The sequence below is a fragment of the Euphorbia lathyris genome, chromosome 5, assembly GCF_963576675.1.
Source record: "Euphorbia lathyris chromosome 5, ddEupLath1.1, whole genome shotgun sequence".
In the NCBI taxonomy this organism is placed as follows: Eukaryota; Viridiplantae; Streptophyta; class Magnoliopsida; order Malpighiales; family Euphorbiaceae; genus Euphorbia; species Euphorbia lathyris.
The window spans coordinates 66938520-66952454 of NC_088914.1; the positions used below are offsets into that span (position 1 = coordinate 66938520).

A 13935-nucleotide genomic window follows, 5' to 3' on the forward strand; every position below is an offset into this window, starting at 1 on the left:
CTTTCTTTAAGCAACAGCTTGAAGACTATGGTGTTCAAACAAAGACAATTAAGGTCAAATGTGACAACAAAAGTGCAATTGATCTATCAAAGAACCCAATTCAACACAGCAGGATGAAGCATGTCAGCATAAGACATCACTTCATTAGAGACCATGTACTCAAGGGTGAGATAAAGCTGACCTACGTCCCAACGGATGAGCAGCTTGCGGATATCTTCACAAAGCCACTGGCTCGTGAACAGTTCAGCATACTGAGAGAAGCCATTGGTATGTTTAATCCTCTTCAGTAAATTCCAGCTCTTAATATATATTCATGCTGAGTGAATTAACATGCTGAGTGATCTATTATTTGCTAAGTGAATAGATGTATGCTGAGTGATTAATGCTAAATGAATGAATATCACATACTAAACAAACAATTGGCACCGAGTAGTTATCTCAAACTGAGAAATCATCCGTTTGTATAAAACTGACCACTCAGAATATAAAACGCTTAGTATTTTAAACGCTGAGTATAAGATCCGTTGCATTTAATGCTAGAGCACGCGAATAGCCACCTAGGATGACGTATGCGCCGAATGTGTCATAAAAGCCAGGATCATTGTCGGTTGACAATCCCAAGGCAAAACTGACATATGGATTCGATAAGATCCACTTTTCACCACTATAAATAATCGGCAAATACCCATTGTTATCTCTTTACACTTACCAAATCCTCTGGCATAAGCATTCTCTCTCTAAAAACTCTTAAAACTCCCTAATCTCTCTCTGAAGCTATGACTAAGGTTTCCGTGAATATCTCCGGTGTCGGTCACCCTAAGACCAGTTCCGATGAACCTTCTAAGCATACTACTATGCCTGAAACGACGAAAGCCACTACACCGAGTAAAGGGAAAGTTGGCCAAGCTACCTCATCCAAAGGAAAGCCGACCAAAGTAAGAACCTATACTAAGGTTTTCGAAGACGTCAGAGAGTGGAAGATAGACTTCTCCAGATGGTTCTCTGAGGCTTTCGTAACAACCGAGCAACCATTCTGTGAATGGATATCAAAGAATGGGTGGACGGAGCTGTTCTCCATTAGAGAGCCAACTTACCCTGACCTAGTAAGGGAATTTTACCACAATCTGCGGGTTGCTGACGATAACCAGGACTATCTGGTAACCGTGGTAAAGGAGAAAACCATCTTTGTCAACCCTACTTACCTTGCCAATCTGCTGAAATTGAAGAATGAGGGAACAAAGCTGAGGAGAACTGGTGATCATGAAGGAACTGGGTACGTAGCCACCTTCTGCAAACCCCATGGTCATTCTGGAGAAATCTCAAGCTCTTCAATGGGTCAGCATCAAAAGATGGCACACTACCTGCTGACCAATTACATCTACCCCAAGATTAATTGCACCAGCTCAATGACAAATTTCGAGCAGTGCTTCATATGGCACATGTTGACTTATAAGCCCATCAATATGCCAGTTTTCCTAATCGCTGGCTTCCAGAGGAGCACAGGAACTCTTAGGCTGGGCTCACTCATAACCATAATCCTCAAAGACCATCAAATTGATCTCTTCGAGGAAACTGAGGCCCAAGGCTCTGAGATCACAGCTGTTGCGCTGCGTGCCTTGAAGTATAACCAACCGATTAAGAAAGGAAAAAATGCTGATGAGGCTGATGAGGAGACAATTGTCTCAAAGAAGGGAAAAAGGACAAAGGCTCCAGCTGCCCGAAAAAGGAAAGCTGTTGGGACTCCTTCAAAGAAGGCTGAGCCTCAGGCCAAGAAGCTAAAGTCAGCTGCTCAAAAAGGTCATGAGAGACCTAAGTCAGCTGAGAAGAGAAGCAGGCAAGATGAGCCTGATACAGAGGAAAGACTGGAAGCTGAGCAACCTCTGAAGAAGAAGAAATCTTTAGAGCTGACCCCAATTGATGCTATCCCCACTGACATCATTATTCCTGGTGATTCTCACTTCACACAGTGTCAAGGAACTGAAGCTGAGCATCAAGAAGATGATGTGGAACTGGATGATCACTTCATCACTCAGGTGGAAGAAGAATTAGATAACTCAGATCAGGATGATGAGGAAGAAGAAGAAGAAGAAGAAGAAGAAGACAGCGATCAGGATGACGCTGAGGAGACAGCGAGTGAAGAGGAAGCTGCTGACCCAACTAACACTGAGTTGGGTGCAGATAAAGAACAAGAACAAGCTGACTAGCTCAATGCTGATCAAGAAGAAACTTCTCCTTCTCACTCAGGAGAATCTATCCAAGCTGACACTCCTCCTCCTCGCAGAAGAAGATTAGTAAAGGCAAGTCAGAAAACTGTCATTGACCTTCCTGTTCAAAAGCCGACTAAAGATCCTTCTTCTCTGAAGCTGAAGTTTTTCAGTAAGCAAACCCCTTCTTCTCAACAAGCTTCTCTTGAAAAGCAAGCCTCTGTTTCTTCACAAAAGGAACAAGCCGACTTGAATGCTTCCGCCAACTCTACTAGCCAAATCGAGCAAGTTCTCGTCAATGTTGCTGTCTCAAGCACTGTGCTGACTCAGAACATTCCTGCCCCTATCATCACTGAATCTATTAGGGTTACTACTTCACCAACCATAATTCCTGCCGATCAACCATCTCTTCCAGAACACCCAGTGCAGACTAAAAACTCCATTCCAGTCACTGACCACGTCATAACTCTGACTCCTCCACAAACTGGTCATACTGAGGAAACTAGGCAACACGATGAAGGATCCCTAAGCTATCTGCATGCCACCGAGTCTGGCAGAAAACTCATCAACTCGGTGCAGTCATTAATTAAGGACATTCATCAAACTGCTGAACCTACTTCTGGGTCAAGTGGCAATACATCAACTCAGCTGTCCCAAGTCTCTCAGCTCTTAACTGAGGTTAAAGGACTGAAAGATTTGCTAAGTGATATGATCTCAATTCAATCACAACAGCCCAAGCAAGACTCAATAACGAAGCTGGCTGAGCTTCAACTGACAACGGTTCAACATCTTAACACTCTTCAAGGCCAATTCTAGACCTTGTCAGCTGCGAATACTCAGTATGCAACTTCTGATGAAGTTAAGATGCTCTTTGCCCAGCTTCACACTGAGCAAACCAAGACCAACAATCAGCTGGCCTCCTACTCTCAATGCTCGGTGGAGCAAATTAGCGAAGCAGTTCATCTGCTGAACTTGAATAAGCAAGAGATGGACACTGACCAGATGAAGCAGAATGAGATATTGGTCAACTCTCAAAGGATCTTCACCCATGTGCGTCATAACAATATCCAGCGTCAATATTATGACTCAGCACTGCTGAAGACCTTTCATCAAGTTTTTGCTGCACTGACAGATTCAATTACTTGGGTAGGTAAGTCTCAAGCTTACATACTGAGTCTGCTCAGCGCCGCTGAAATCGGCATACCAAAAGTGGTCTTGGATGAAGGCGTCATTGTTTTCGACGGTATCAATGAGAGTGCCGATAAACTTAAGGAGCTGTCCGGTATGCTGACCACTGCAGTCTTAACCGACTCCTTTAGAATTCCTCCTCCACCCGATGCTTACAAAACGGGGGAGAAAGAACAAGCTAGAACTCAGCAGGAGGCTCCTAGAAGTAGTCAGTCCAAGCAAAAGAAAAAGAAATAGAAACTGGCTAGCATAGTCCTTTGTCTTATCTTTATGTCTATGTTTCTACGTTTCTTTGTTTGTTTGATGTATACGCTGACTACTTTAACTCAATTCAATACTTGCATCTTTTATCCAAACCTGAGTATTTTATATATGATGCTGAGTATTTAATTATTATGTATCTTCAAATACATCAACTATGTTTAATGCTCATAATACTTGTTGATTGTATCCAATGCTGATAATATGTTTGACATTGTCTTGTATGTTTATAAAACACTGTCTCATAAGACCCATTGAACAAAATGATTACTCAGTGCTCTCTATGTTACACCTTCCGCTTAATACTGAGTAAAATATAATATGTTCCATGAGCTGACCTATATCTGAAAACTGACCTTAGACTCATTCGATTAAACCTTGAGTAAAACTAAGTCAGCAGCTCAACCCTGACGGGGGAGTTTGCTAAGTAATAATAGGTCAACTATCATGGGGGAGAAAGAACAAGCTAGAACTCAGCAGGAGGCTCCTAGAAGTAGTCAGTCCAAGCAAAAGAAAAAGAAATAGAAATTGGCTAGCATAGTCCTTTGTCTTATCTTTATGTCCATGTTTCTACGTTTCTTTGTTTGTTTGATGTATACGCTGACTACTTTAACTCAATTCAATACTTGCATCTTTTATCCAAACCTGAGTATTTTATATATGATGCTGAGTATTTAATTATTATGTATCTTCAAATACATCAACTATGTTTAATGCTTATAATACTTGTTGATTGTATCCAATGCTGATAATATGTTTGACATTGTCTTGTATGTTTATAAAACACTGTCTCATAAGACCCATTGAACAAAATGATTACTCAGTGCTCTCTATGTTACACCTTCCGCTTAATACTGAGTAAAATAGAATATGTTCCATGAGCTGACCTATATTTGAAAACTGACCTTAGACTCATTCGATTAAACCTTGAGTAAAACTAAGTCAGCAACTCAACCCTGACGGGGGAGTTTGATAAGTAATAATAGGTCAACTATCATGGGGGAGCTCAACACTGAGTTCCTCGCTGAATAGTTTTGCCAACATCAAAATGGGGGAGTTTGTTGAAACACCTTTCCACATGATTTTGATTTGACAAAATTATTTAAGATAAATTAAATATATTCTAAACACACTAAGTTTAAATGCTTTGATTTATTACACTAATGTGTTTGTTCAATGTTGAGTTAAATTGTTTATAAGACATAAAGACTAAAAGGCTCAAAGCCCAATACAGAAGTCAAAGCCCAAGTCAAACAGATCAAGACAACTCGGCCCGCGTGTGCAAAACGCTGTCGTTATGTACAAAACGCAGCTCAGCGGAAGAAGGATCTAGAAGACCTTTGTTGAACAACTTCGGAATGAAGCTGCTGAGTTGAATCGACAAAGAGTACAAGACAGCAACTGAGCAAGAACAACTTCCAGACAAAGTGTTTCTACTTTGGGTAAAGTTCAGAAGACACAGGACGCTGTCTAGTTGACCTTACCATAAATGGAGAGACATTCTGCCGAATTGACTAAAAGCTGACCGAGGACAGAAGATACTCAAATCTGATTGGCCGAGAGCTCTGAGCAAGACTGAGTGACAACGACAGGAAGCCGTTTCCCTCCAACGGTTATTTCGAAATTCGAAATGACTGATGTCTCAGACGTCTCTATAAATAGTGCCCTTCAGTTGCTTCATTTTCAACACAGAACATTATCAAGCCATTACGCTGACCAAAATTCTACTCAAAGTTCTGTGAGAAAAAGCAAAGCAAATACTTACACCAAATTCTATATCTTTCGTGTAAAAGTCTAGAGTGATTATTCAATCATCTAAGGTGTCTTAGCAATTGTTGTTTAGGACAAATCTTTATCATTTCTAGAGATTAGAAAGGAGAGGCTGAGTACTCGGTTATAGTACTCAGCGAGAGATTAGGAGTGAGTAGAGGTATAGAGGAAGGTACTCTTGTTATACTCAGCTTCTAAGTTGTAAAAGGTTTGATGCTCTACCGTTAAAGAGCTCAGTAGAGAATTCGAAAGCTCGGAACGTGTTCCGGGGACAGGACGTAGGCTTAGAGGCCGAACCTGGATAAATCTGCTGAGTAACATCTTTCTAACCTTAAACTCCTTAATATATATATTGCTTGCTTAAACAAAACTGACCAAGTAAAGAGGTCACGCTGAGTTGTGTGTATTGAGTATCTGAGTTCAGGAATAGACTAAAAGTGCTATCTCTTGACTTAACGAAAGAAGCTGACTTAGTCACCAGTTGACTAAGCTAGTGTCTTATTTACTCAGCGCGCTGTGTAATCCTTTTTCAAAGAAAAAGAAGTCAGCCTTAACGTACTTAAATTTTAAATAGTTCCTATCCCCCCCTTGGAACTAACTTGTTACGTTATAAGGGACCAACAACTATGACCTTTGTAGATGCTAACTTTTAGAAAGAGGCAATAAAAAATGAATTAGACTCTATTATGGTAAATCACACTTGGGATCTATTTTCTTTGCCTAAATGTCCAAAACTATAAAACTTAAATGGATCTTCAAAAGGAAAAGAAGACCTAATGGATCCATTGAAAAGTTCAAAGCTATATTAGTTGTCGTAGGCTATAGTCAAAAGAAAGGAATTGACTATTTTGATACTTACTCTCCTGTTACTAAAATTTCTACTATTAGAATCTTAATTGCAATTGCAGCAATACATAATTTGGTGGTACATTAGATGGATGTAAAAACAGCTTTTCTAAATGGTGATTTAGAAGAAGAAATTTATATGCAACAGCCTGAGGGAAATATTGTACCTGGTCAGGAAGATAAAGTATGCAAACTAAGGAAGTCACTGTATGGCCTGGAATAGGCACCCAAACAATGGTATGAAAAGTTTAACTCTACTTTACTTTCTGATGGGTACGTTGTTAATGGATCCGATACATGCGTTTATTCTAAATCATTTGGATCAAATTATGTGATTGTATGTCTTTTATGTGGATGTTATGCTTATCTTGGGCACTAATTTTAAGAATGTGATCTTCTTCTTCTTCTTCTTCCTCCTCCTCCTCCTCCTCCTCCTCTCTACTCTTGGCTAGCTTAACTCTAGAGGGAAAAGTAAGCATCACACGGTGTCAACGAATTGGCCTCGTGTAGAATTTTAGGAACTTGAGAGCTGCTATAAAAAAATGGAGTTTCGAAAGCTTGAAAATTGATGCAACAATGATGAAATTGGGTAAACCAATTTGAGAATCGAAATTGGACTGATTGGGAAATACGTTAGAGCAAATCAAAGGTTTGTAAAATAAAATTAAGAGTCAAAGATTTGTTATTTGGAGTTTGGCGGTAGCAGCTATGGAAGCTAAAATCGACAATGAAGCTTTGGAGAAGACGACGATGGCAGATTAATGAAGTTTTTGTGTTAAACAAATTGATTTCTTAGGGAACAAAATTAAGAGTTTGGAGATGAGGATTGAAACTTGAAAAAATGAATTTCATGGTTGTAACTTACAAAATTTGAGTTTAAAGAAAAGTTTTGAGTTGAGTTGGTTGGAGATGAGGATTGAAACTTGAAAAAATGAATTTCATAGGTAATAACCCATTTATTGACCATTTTAACCAATCATTTAACTGATTAGGGTTGACCCTTTTATGGATTGGGTTATAAATGGGTTGAACCATTTAACCCATATAATAAAAAGGTTGGATAAGTTTTTTAGAGGGTCAACCTATTAATCCATTAATTTCTTATTCAATCTTGAAACAACCACGAAATACAAAAACGTTCCCAACTAAAACCATGGCCGATTCCACGTTCTTCCAAACGCCGATTCCGCCGCTTGATTCCATCATCGGTCTCCTTCTGCCTTTTATTCTCAATCGCTTGATTGCTTTTTCTCTTGGCTCTTCCCCGCTTGATTCCACCGATTCCGCCGCTCTTCCCCTTTTCTCTTAAATTAAGCATTGACTCTTAAATGATTAGTTCCTTCGACTCTAGATTTGCGGAAATTGGTTTATGTTCTCATTTTTGCTGCAATTACTTAATTTACTTAGCAAGCATTAATCTTTATTTTTTATTATGAAATTGGAAACAAAAGATATATAATTTGCTCTTAAATTTATTGACTCTTAAATAATTAGATAGTATATAGGATATCATATCTTTATTTTGCAAAGAACCAACAAAGACTACGCTGCTTTGATTGCTATCTGCCAACATCACCTATCAATAAGCCATTTTTTGAGTCCAATATGCTTGATAGTAAGATTTATATGTTTGGCTTTTTCTTAAACTCGATTATTTATCTGTTATAGTATTTTATTAGTTTCTAATAAATTTTTATTTTTTTAGCTATAGAAGAAATATGGAGATACTAGAACTTGATAAATAGATTATGAAATTTGAACTAGATTCCAAGGAAGTAATATCAAATGAAGTAACGTTAAATGAAGACCCTAGTTCTTTTTGTACTTAGTTGAATTTAAATTACTCAAGTTGAATTTTATTTACATGAAGAAACAATATATTATATAATATTTTAGTTAATTGGGTTAAATGAGTCGATCCATGTAACTCGTTTCATGTTTTTTCTATTTTATTTACGATTTTTACATTTTTCACATTTTTTCTATTTTTACTTTTTCTTCTTATTTTTGTTCAATTTTTAATCAGATTCAGTTAATTGGGTTAAATGGGTCAACCCATATAATTCATTTAATAAATGGATTGGATCATTTCAACCCATATATAAAAGGGTTATCTCAACCCATTTATTAAATGGGTTGGGTTAGATCAACCCAATTATTAAATAAATTGGGTCAATCTTTTTAACCATTTTTACACCTCTAACCAGAAGGCATGTACCTGTGAGCACAAGCTGGCCTTATTAGCTGGATAAAACACTTTGAGATCAAACAATGCAACAAATATCCAATAGCTGAAGCCTATCTATCAGAATTGAATCCAATTTAAAAAAGATTTTAAGGAAATGCAATTAGGGTCCTACTGGCTTGTTTTAAAATTGCCATAATTATAATGAAACTTTCATACTTCAACAAATTGCACATTTGATGGAAAGAATCAAGGAAAAGAACACTAATTAAATAAATAAATAAGATAATGAGTTGCATGAGAACATTATGGAAAAGTGTTCTTTTTGTTGCTTTAATCATATGCAGCACCTAGGATTTAGATGATAAAGCAAAAGATTAAAATTAAGTTCCAAATGTTTTATGTCTTAGTTAGGCCATAATCATTACATAATGTATATATATCTGTAGTAAGAGAAATAACGACTGAAATTACATAATGTATATATATCTGTAGTAAGAGAAATAACGACTGAAAAGGTACCACATACACCACATTAATATAGGGATAAAGTATCAAAATATGTCAATAGTTTTTAAGGAAGTATCAATGACGTGTCACGTTTCGTTATCGAGTCCTAAATTGGTACATTTTTTAAACGTTAAGTCTATATTAATACTATTTTGTACGTAAATCCTAAATTGATACTTTCCAAAAACAATAAACTTATTTTTGATACCTTCCCATCAATATATATATAAACTAAAATAGAGTGAGAAAAAGTTTGTGTAATTTATCATAACTCTCTTTTTGACAATTAATATATATTATGATTTAGTATTTTATAAAGTTCCATGAAATGTAATAATTAGAGTAAGATTTAAAAATTATTTTTAATGTTATCAACAAGAGAAATTTTATCTTAATGCCATACAAGGTACTACTAAAGGTCTCTTATAACAAGTTGAGTCAATTTCATATTAGGATAGTCTCCTTAATTATTAATTCTATTAGCATTCTATATTTGCGTTGTATTATTATTCATCAGTAAGAAATAAAAAATAAAAAATCGTGTATATATATTAGTATCAAGAATGTTAACGAGCTAAACCAAGATCGAATCTAAACTGAATCAGTATATATTAGCTCGTTAATTTGTCGAGCTGAACTCTCTCGACTCGAGTTTTAAATAGTTGAGGTTTCACCAAACTATGACCAAATTTACTCAGATTCATCATATTGCATAAAATAAGTAACATATGAGACTCATTCAAAAAAAAAAAAAGTAACATATGAGACAATAAAAAAAATAAAAGTCGTATAACATTCTTTTTTCTGATTTTTGTGGGTTTGTGCTTTCCAGAGTGACCCGTCTTTAAGAGTCAATCTGTTTTTGGTGTTTTCTTGGGATTAGCCCCTCCATTGTAACAAAAAAAAAATCACATAGCAGACATGAGCTTCAAGAATATTAGATGTCAGTGGCCATATAAGATTATTTTTGTATTTTATCCCATAATGACTTTTTCTAATAAATTGTCAAATAAAAATAAAAATTTTAAGTTTAACTTTGACAAATGATCCTAATTAACAAATTAATTAAAAACTACGATATAAATACACATGTATACATCTGATGAGCCTTTATCTTACCAATCCATATTCCTCGATTATAAAAAAATAATAATAGTAATTTTTTTATTACAGCTGCCTGAACAAGAAAATATGGAAGAGAATTTGGCATGGTGTTTTATTTGACAATTAGAAGAAATTGGGAGATTTGAAATTTGGGATAAGAAACAAATTCAGGAAAATAAACAATATATCAAAATTGTCAATGGTCACAAAGATGTTGCCATATGCCTATTTTTAAGTTGCGTTTTGGTCAAACATATAGTCCGTCTATCTAGAAGTTTGCTCCAATTATCATTTGTAAATACAACTACATTATTATTGAATGCAAATATCTCCATTGATTACTTTTATACTTTCCATACATATTGAATAAATTAGGGGTCCAGTACTTCCATTAATTTCGGGCTAGTTAGAAAATAAGGTCATACAACATAGTTTGATGTCATTTTCATTGTCTCTTAAATGAAATTATAAATAATGTGTCTTCTTGCGATGACACTTTTTGTTAACCTTTTTCCATGTTAATAGGATTTTAATGTTTATACATGCAATAAATGAATGAACACATTATTAATTGTCTAAGAATTGATGCCTCTTTGTTTGTCCGCGCTGGTTTTATGGAAATTGGTGTCACTCATTATGATTCTCGTCAATTTTGTGGAGTTTTGAGCAAGAGAGTCTTTGGTATTTTTCTTGCCACGATCGAGAGGCAGTGGCTATTAGAGAAGTTTTAAGCTAACCGAAGGAGAAAGAATTAGATAATTTTATGGTGGAATCGAATGTAGCAACTGTTGTATCTCAATTATAACATGATATCAGCCTGATCTCACTATTCTAATTACGGCCCAAGCCCAAAGCGTGATAAGGGTCCAAACGCGTTCAATACTGTCTCAGACCCATTTCAACAAGTCAAAGACGATCACTACGACCCAAGCCCAACAAGTGGCGGTCCATCCTCGCTTATGAGGTTCTAACCTCGGAGCTTTCAGGCATCTTCTAGATTCCTATGAGAGAAAGGATTCCTCCCATGATTCGGACTCCTTCAGGGATCAGGAATCCTATCTCCGTAAGGATTCCCCAAGAAGGTGACACATCTTAAACATAATCAAACACTATAAATAAACAGGTGTAGACACAAGGTTCGGTACGTTAACTACTATCTGTAAACTAGTCCATACCATTCCATTCGGCCCCAAATTAAAAACTGACTTAGGCATTGGAGAGGGTTTGCCGGGCTCCGGCCGCATCTGACCTACATACTGTTTTGTAGGCTCAAACACGATATCAGATCAGTATCACGGTTTGGACACGTAGCCAAAATCAAGTAACAAGTTATCATTAGTGCGGTGAGCGTGGACTTCGATTATCCACCATCTGTCAGAATATTCAGCAATGGCTCAATCTAGCCGCGTTCACTCGGAGATTCAGTGGAACAATGATTCAGAAGTTAATCAACAAGCAGGGCCCCAGCCCTAATTAGACCCTCAGTACCAGCTCTTAACAAAGGAGGTGTCCCGAAGGTTCACCCAGAACTTAACTGCCATGCAAAAGGAGATAGATGATGTGAAAGCAACTCATGAGCTGGAGATGGACAAATGTCACGGGGGTAACTCTGTGTCGAGCCAAAGCCCCATGTGGCGCCTCGACTTCTCCAAGTCTCGGCCAACCAACTCCTATCGAAGGGTCCCGTCAATGCCTCTGTCAATATTCCGTCCCGAAAGGGTCTCCCTATGGGGCAACCTCGCCCTAGAATGGGCTTGCACTATAGGGCACTCGCCGGCCCCATAATGTCCATAAAGTTTCCATTATATGCAGACATCCGCCTTCCTTCCCGAAGGACGCATGCCCGACTCTCCTAGTCTCTAGTAGACTAGGGTGGATCACTTAAGCCAGTACCGACTACTGACCCAGGGGGTGGCGGAGATCCATACGCCAGGGTAGTCCCTGTCCCCTATAGTGTTCCTTATGCCAACTCTGCTCCTTCCGTCTGCGTACGTTGACATGCCTCACTCGCCACTCCATGCGGAAGCCTTCTTATAGCTTGTCAGTGCTTAGGGTTGAGTTTGCCTATGGCTAAACTCCCACATTGATCTCTAACGAGAGTTGCAGAAAGCAAAAGAAGGCGATCGAGAAAAACCCGCCTGAACCGGAGAGTCAAGTAGGGAATCTACTAGGACCCATATGGCCTACTCTCAAAGCCTATCTCCCAGGTGGAGGTATTGCACATCAAGAAGCCCTCATCATCACCATAAAAGGCGAAAGGATCCAAAGGCCGAGGAAAAGGAAAAGCCCCACAGGCGAGGCAAACATCTTTCCCTATCGAAGCCCCAAAGGAACCGCCACCGAAGGTCTGAGATGGAGAAGACGAGGGCCAAAGAAGATGCACAACAAATAAGATATTTTGGAGCTCTTGGAGAAGAATTCTTCGCGAAAATCCAATTCCCGAGAGGGATATTCTAACTTGGCAGAGACCAACACACCTCTGGATCTACTCACTCCAAACCGTTAGGATATGGATTCGAGTATCATGGAACCTACCATTGGAGCAAACAACTTTGAGATCAAATCGACGATGGTAAAACATATCTAAAATTCTGACCAATTTGGTGGAAATACGAGAGAAGAACCAAACTCCCATTTAAATAAATTTGTTAAACATTGATGCTTAAGCAAAATTGGGTAGCACCAGAATATATTAAACTAAAACTATTACTAACTTGTGAAAAATCTTCAACCGGAGCTCTTCCCTGTGAGGCGCCGTTGGGTTCGGCCGGGGACACTCTGATGCTTAAGTTAGTAATAATTCTAGAGAGAATAAACAGTAAGCACAAAGTAGGGTTTTTGGAAAGTTTACCTTTGATCCTAGGAAGCTGGGGTATTTATATAGGTTTCTGTAACCTTCAACATTAATGGGGAAGCAGGTGAAGAGTTATGGCATTACTCATCTTTAATTGCTATCAATTCTCCATTAATCCCTACATTTATCCTTGAAAACCTCAAAGTTGGGGTATTCGAACAATCAAGTCTTTATTCCCCTTTAATGGCTATTAATTGTCATTTAATTGTATTTATTCCCATTCATGGATGGTATTAAAAGGCGCCTTTTGGTATTCTTAGAACCATCGAGGCATATGTACGCTCTCCTTAAGAACAATGGCGGGTCTCCATTACTCGCTATCATCGGGCGGATCTTGTTATGGTGTGTCTCGTCATGGTTCACGTGGCGTGAAATAATGCAAGAGACTCCTTCTTTTTTCTTCATTATTTGCATATTCACCCATGCATTAATCCTACATTAATTATTATTAATTCCATATTAATCATGCATAAATCTCACTTTTAGAAGGAATAATGGTTTGACATTATTTATATTAATTGTCCCTTATTCCTCATTTAAGAATAATTTGGGTTGTTATCAATGTTACTGACTATATGGATTCTCTCGAGGCCGGGTCTATTGATACGTGGAATGACTTAGTTAAGAAATTCTTGGCTAAATCCTTTCATCCGTCCAAAACAATGATGTACAAGAACGAAATAAGCTATTTTCACCAACTGATAAAAGAAACTCCATATGATGTGTGGGAACGATTCCATTGTCTGTTAAATAAATGCCCACATCATGGGTTTGAAAAGTGGCAACATGTGAGTATTTTTTTATAATGATTTATCATATGCTAATTGTGCCACTAATTGTTGAAACACCTTTCCACATAATTTTGATTTGACAAAATTGTTTAAGTATAATTGAAATACATATTCTAAACACACTAAGTTTAAATGCTTTGATTTATTCTACTAATGTGTTTGTTCAATGTTGAGTTAAATTGTTTATAAGACACAAGGATTAAAAGGCCCAAGCCCAATACA

The 13935-nt window shown here is 37.5% G+C and overlaps 1 non-coding gene across 1 annotated transcript; it reads right to left on the reverse strand.

Annotated features, from left to right (window-relative positions):
* Positions 1-13587: 13587 nt before the first annotated feature.
* On the reverse strand, positions 13588-13694 carry LOC136231641 (small nucleolar RNA R71). Its single transcript, XR_010690010.1, has one exon. It is a non-coding gene; the product is annotated as a small nucleolar RNA R71 (small nucleolar RNA).
* Between the last annotated feature and the right edge of the window lie 241 nt (positions 13695-13935).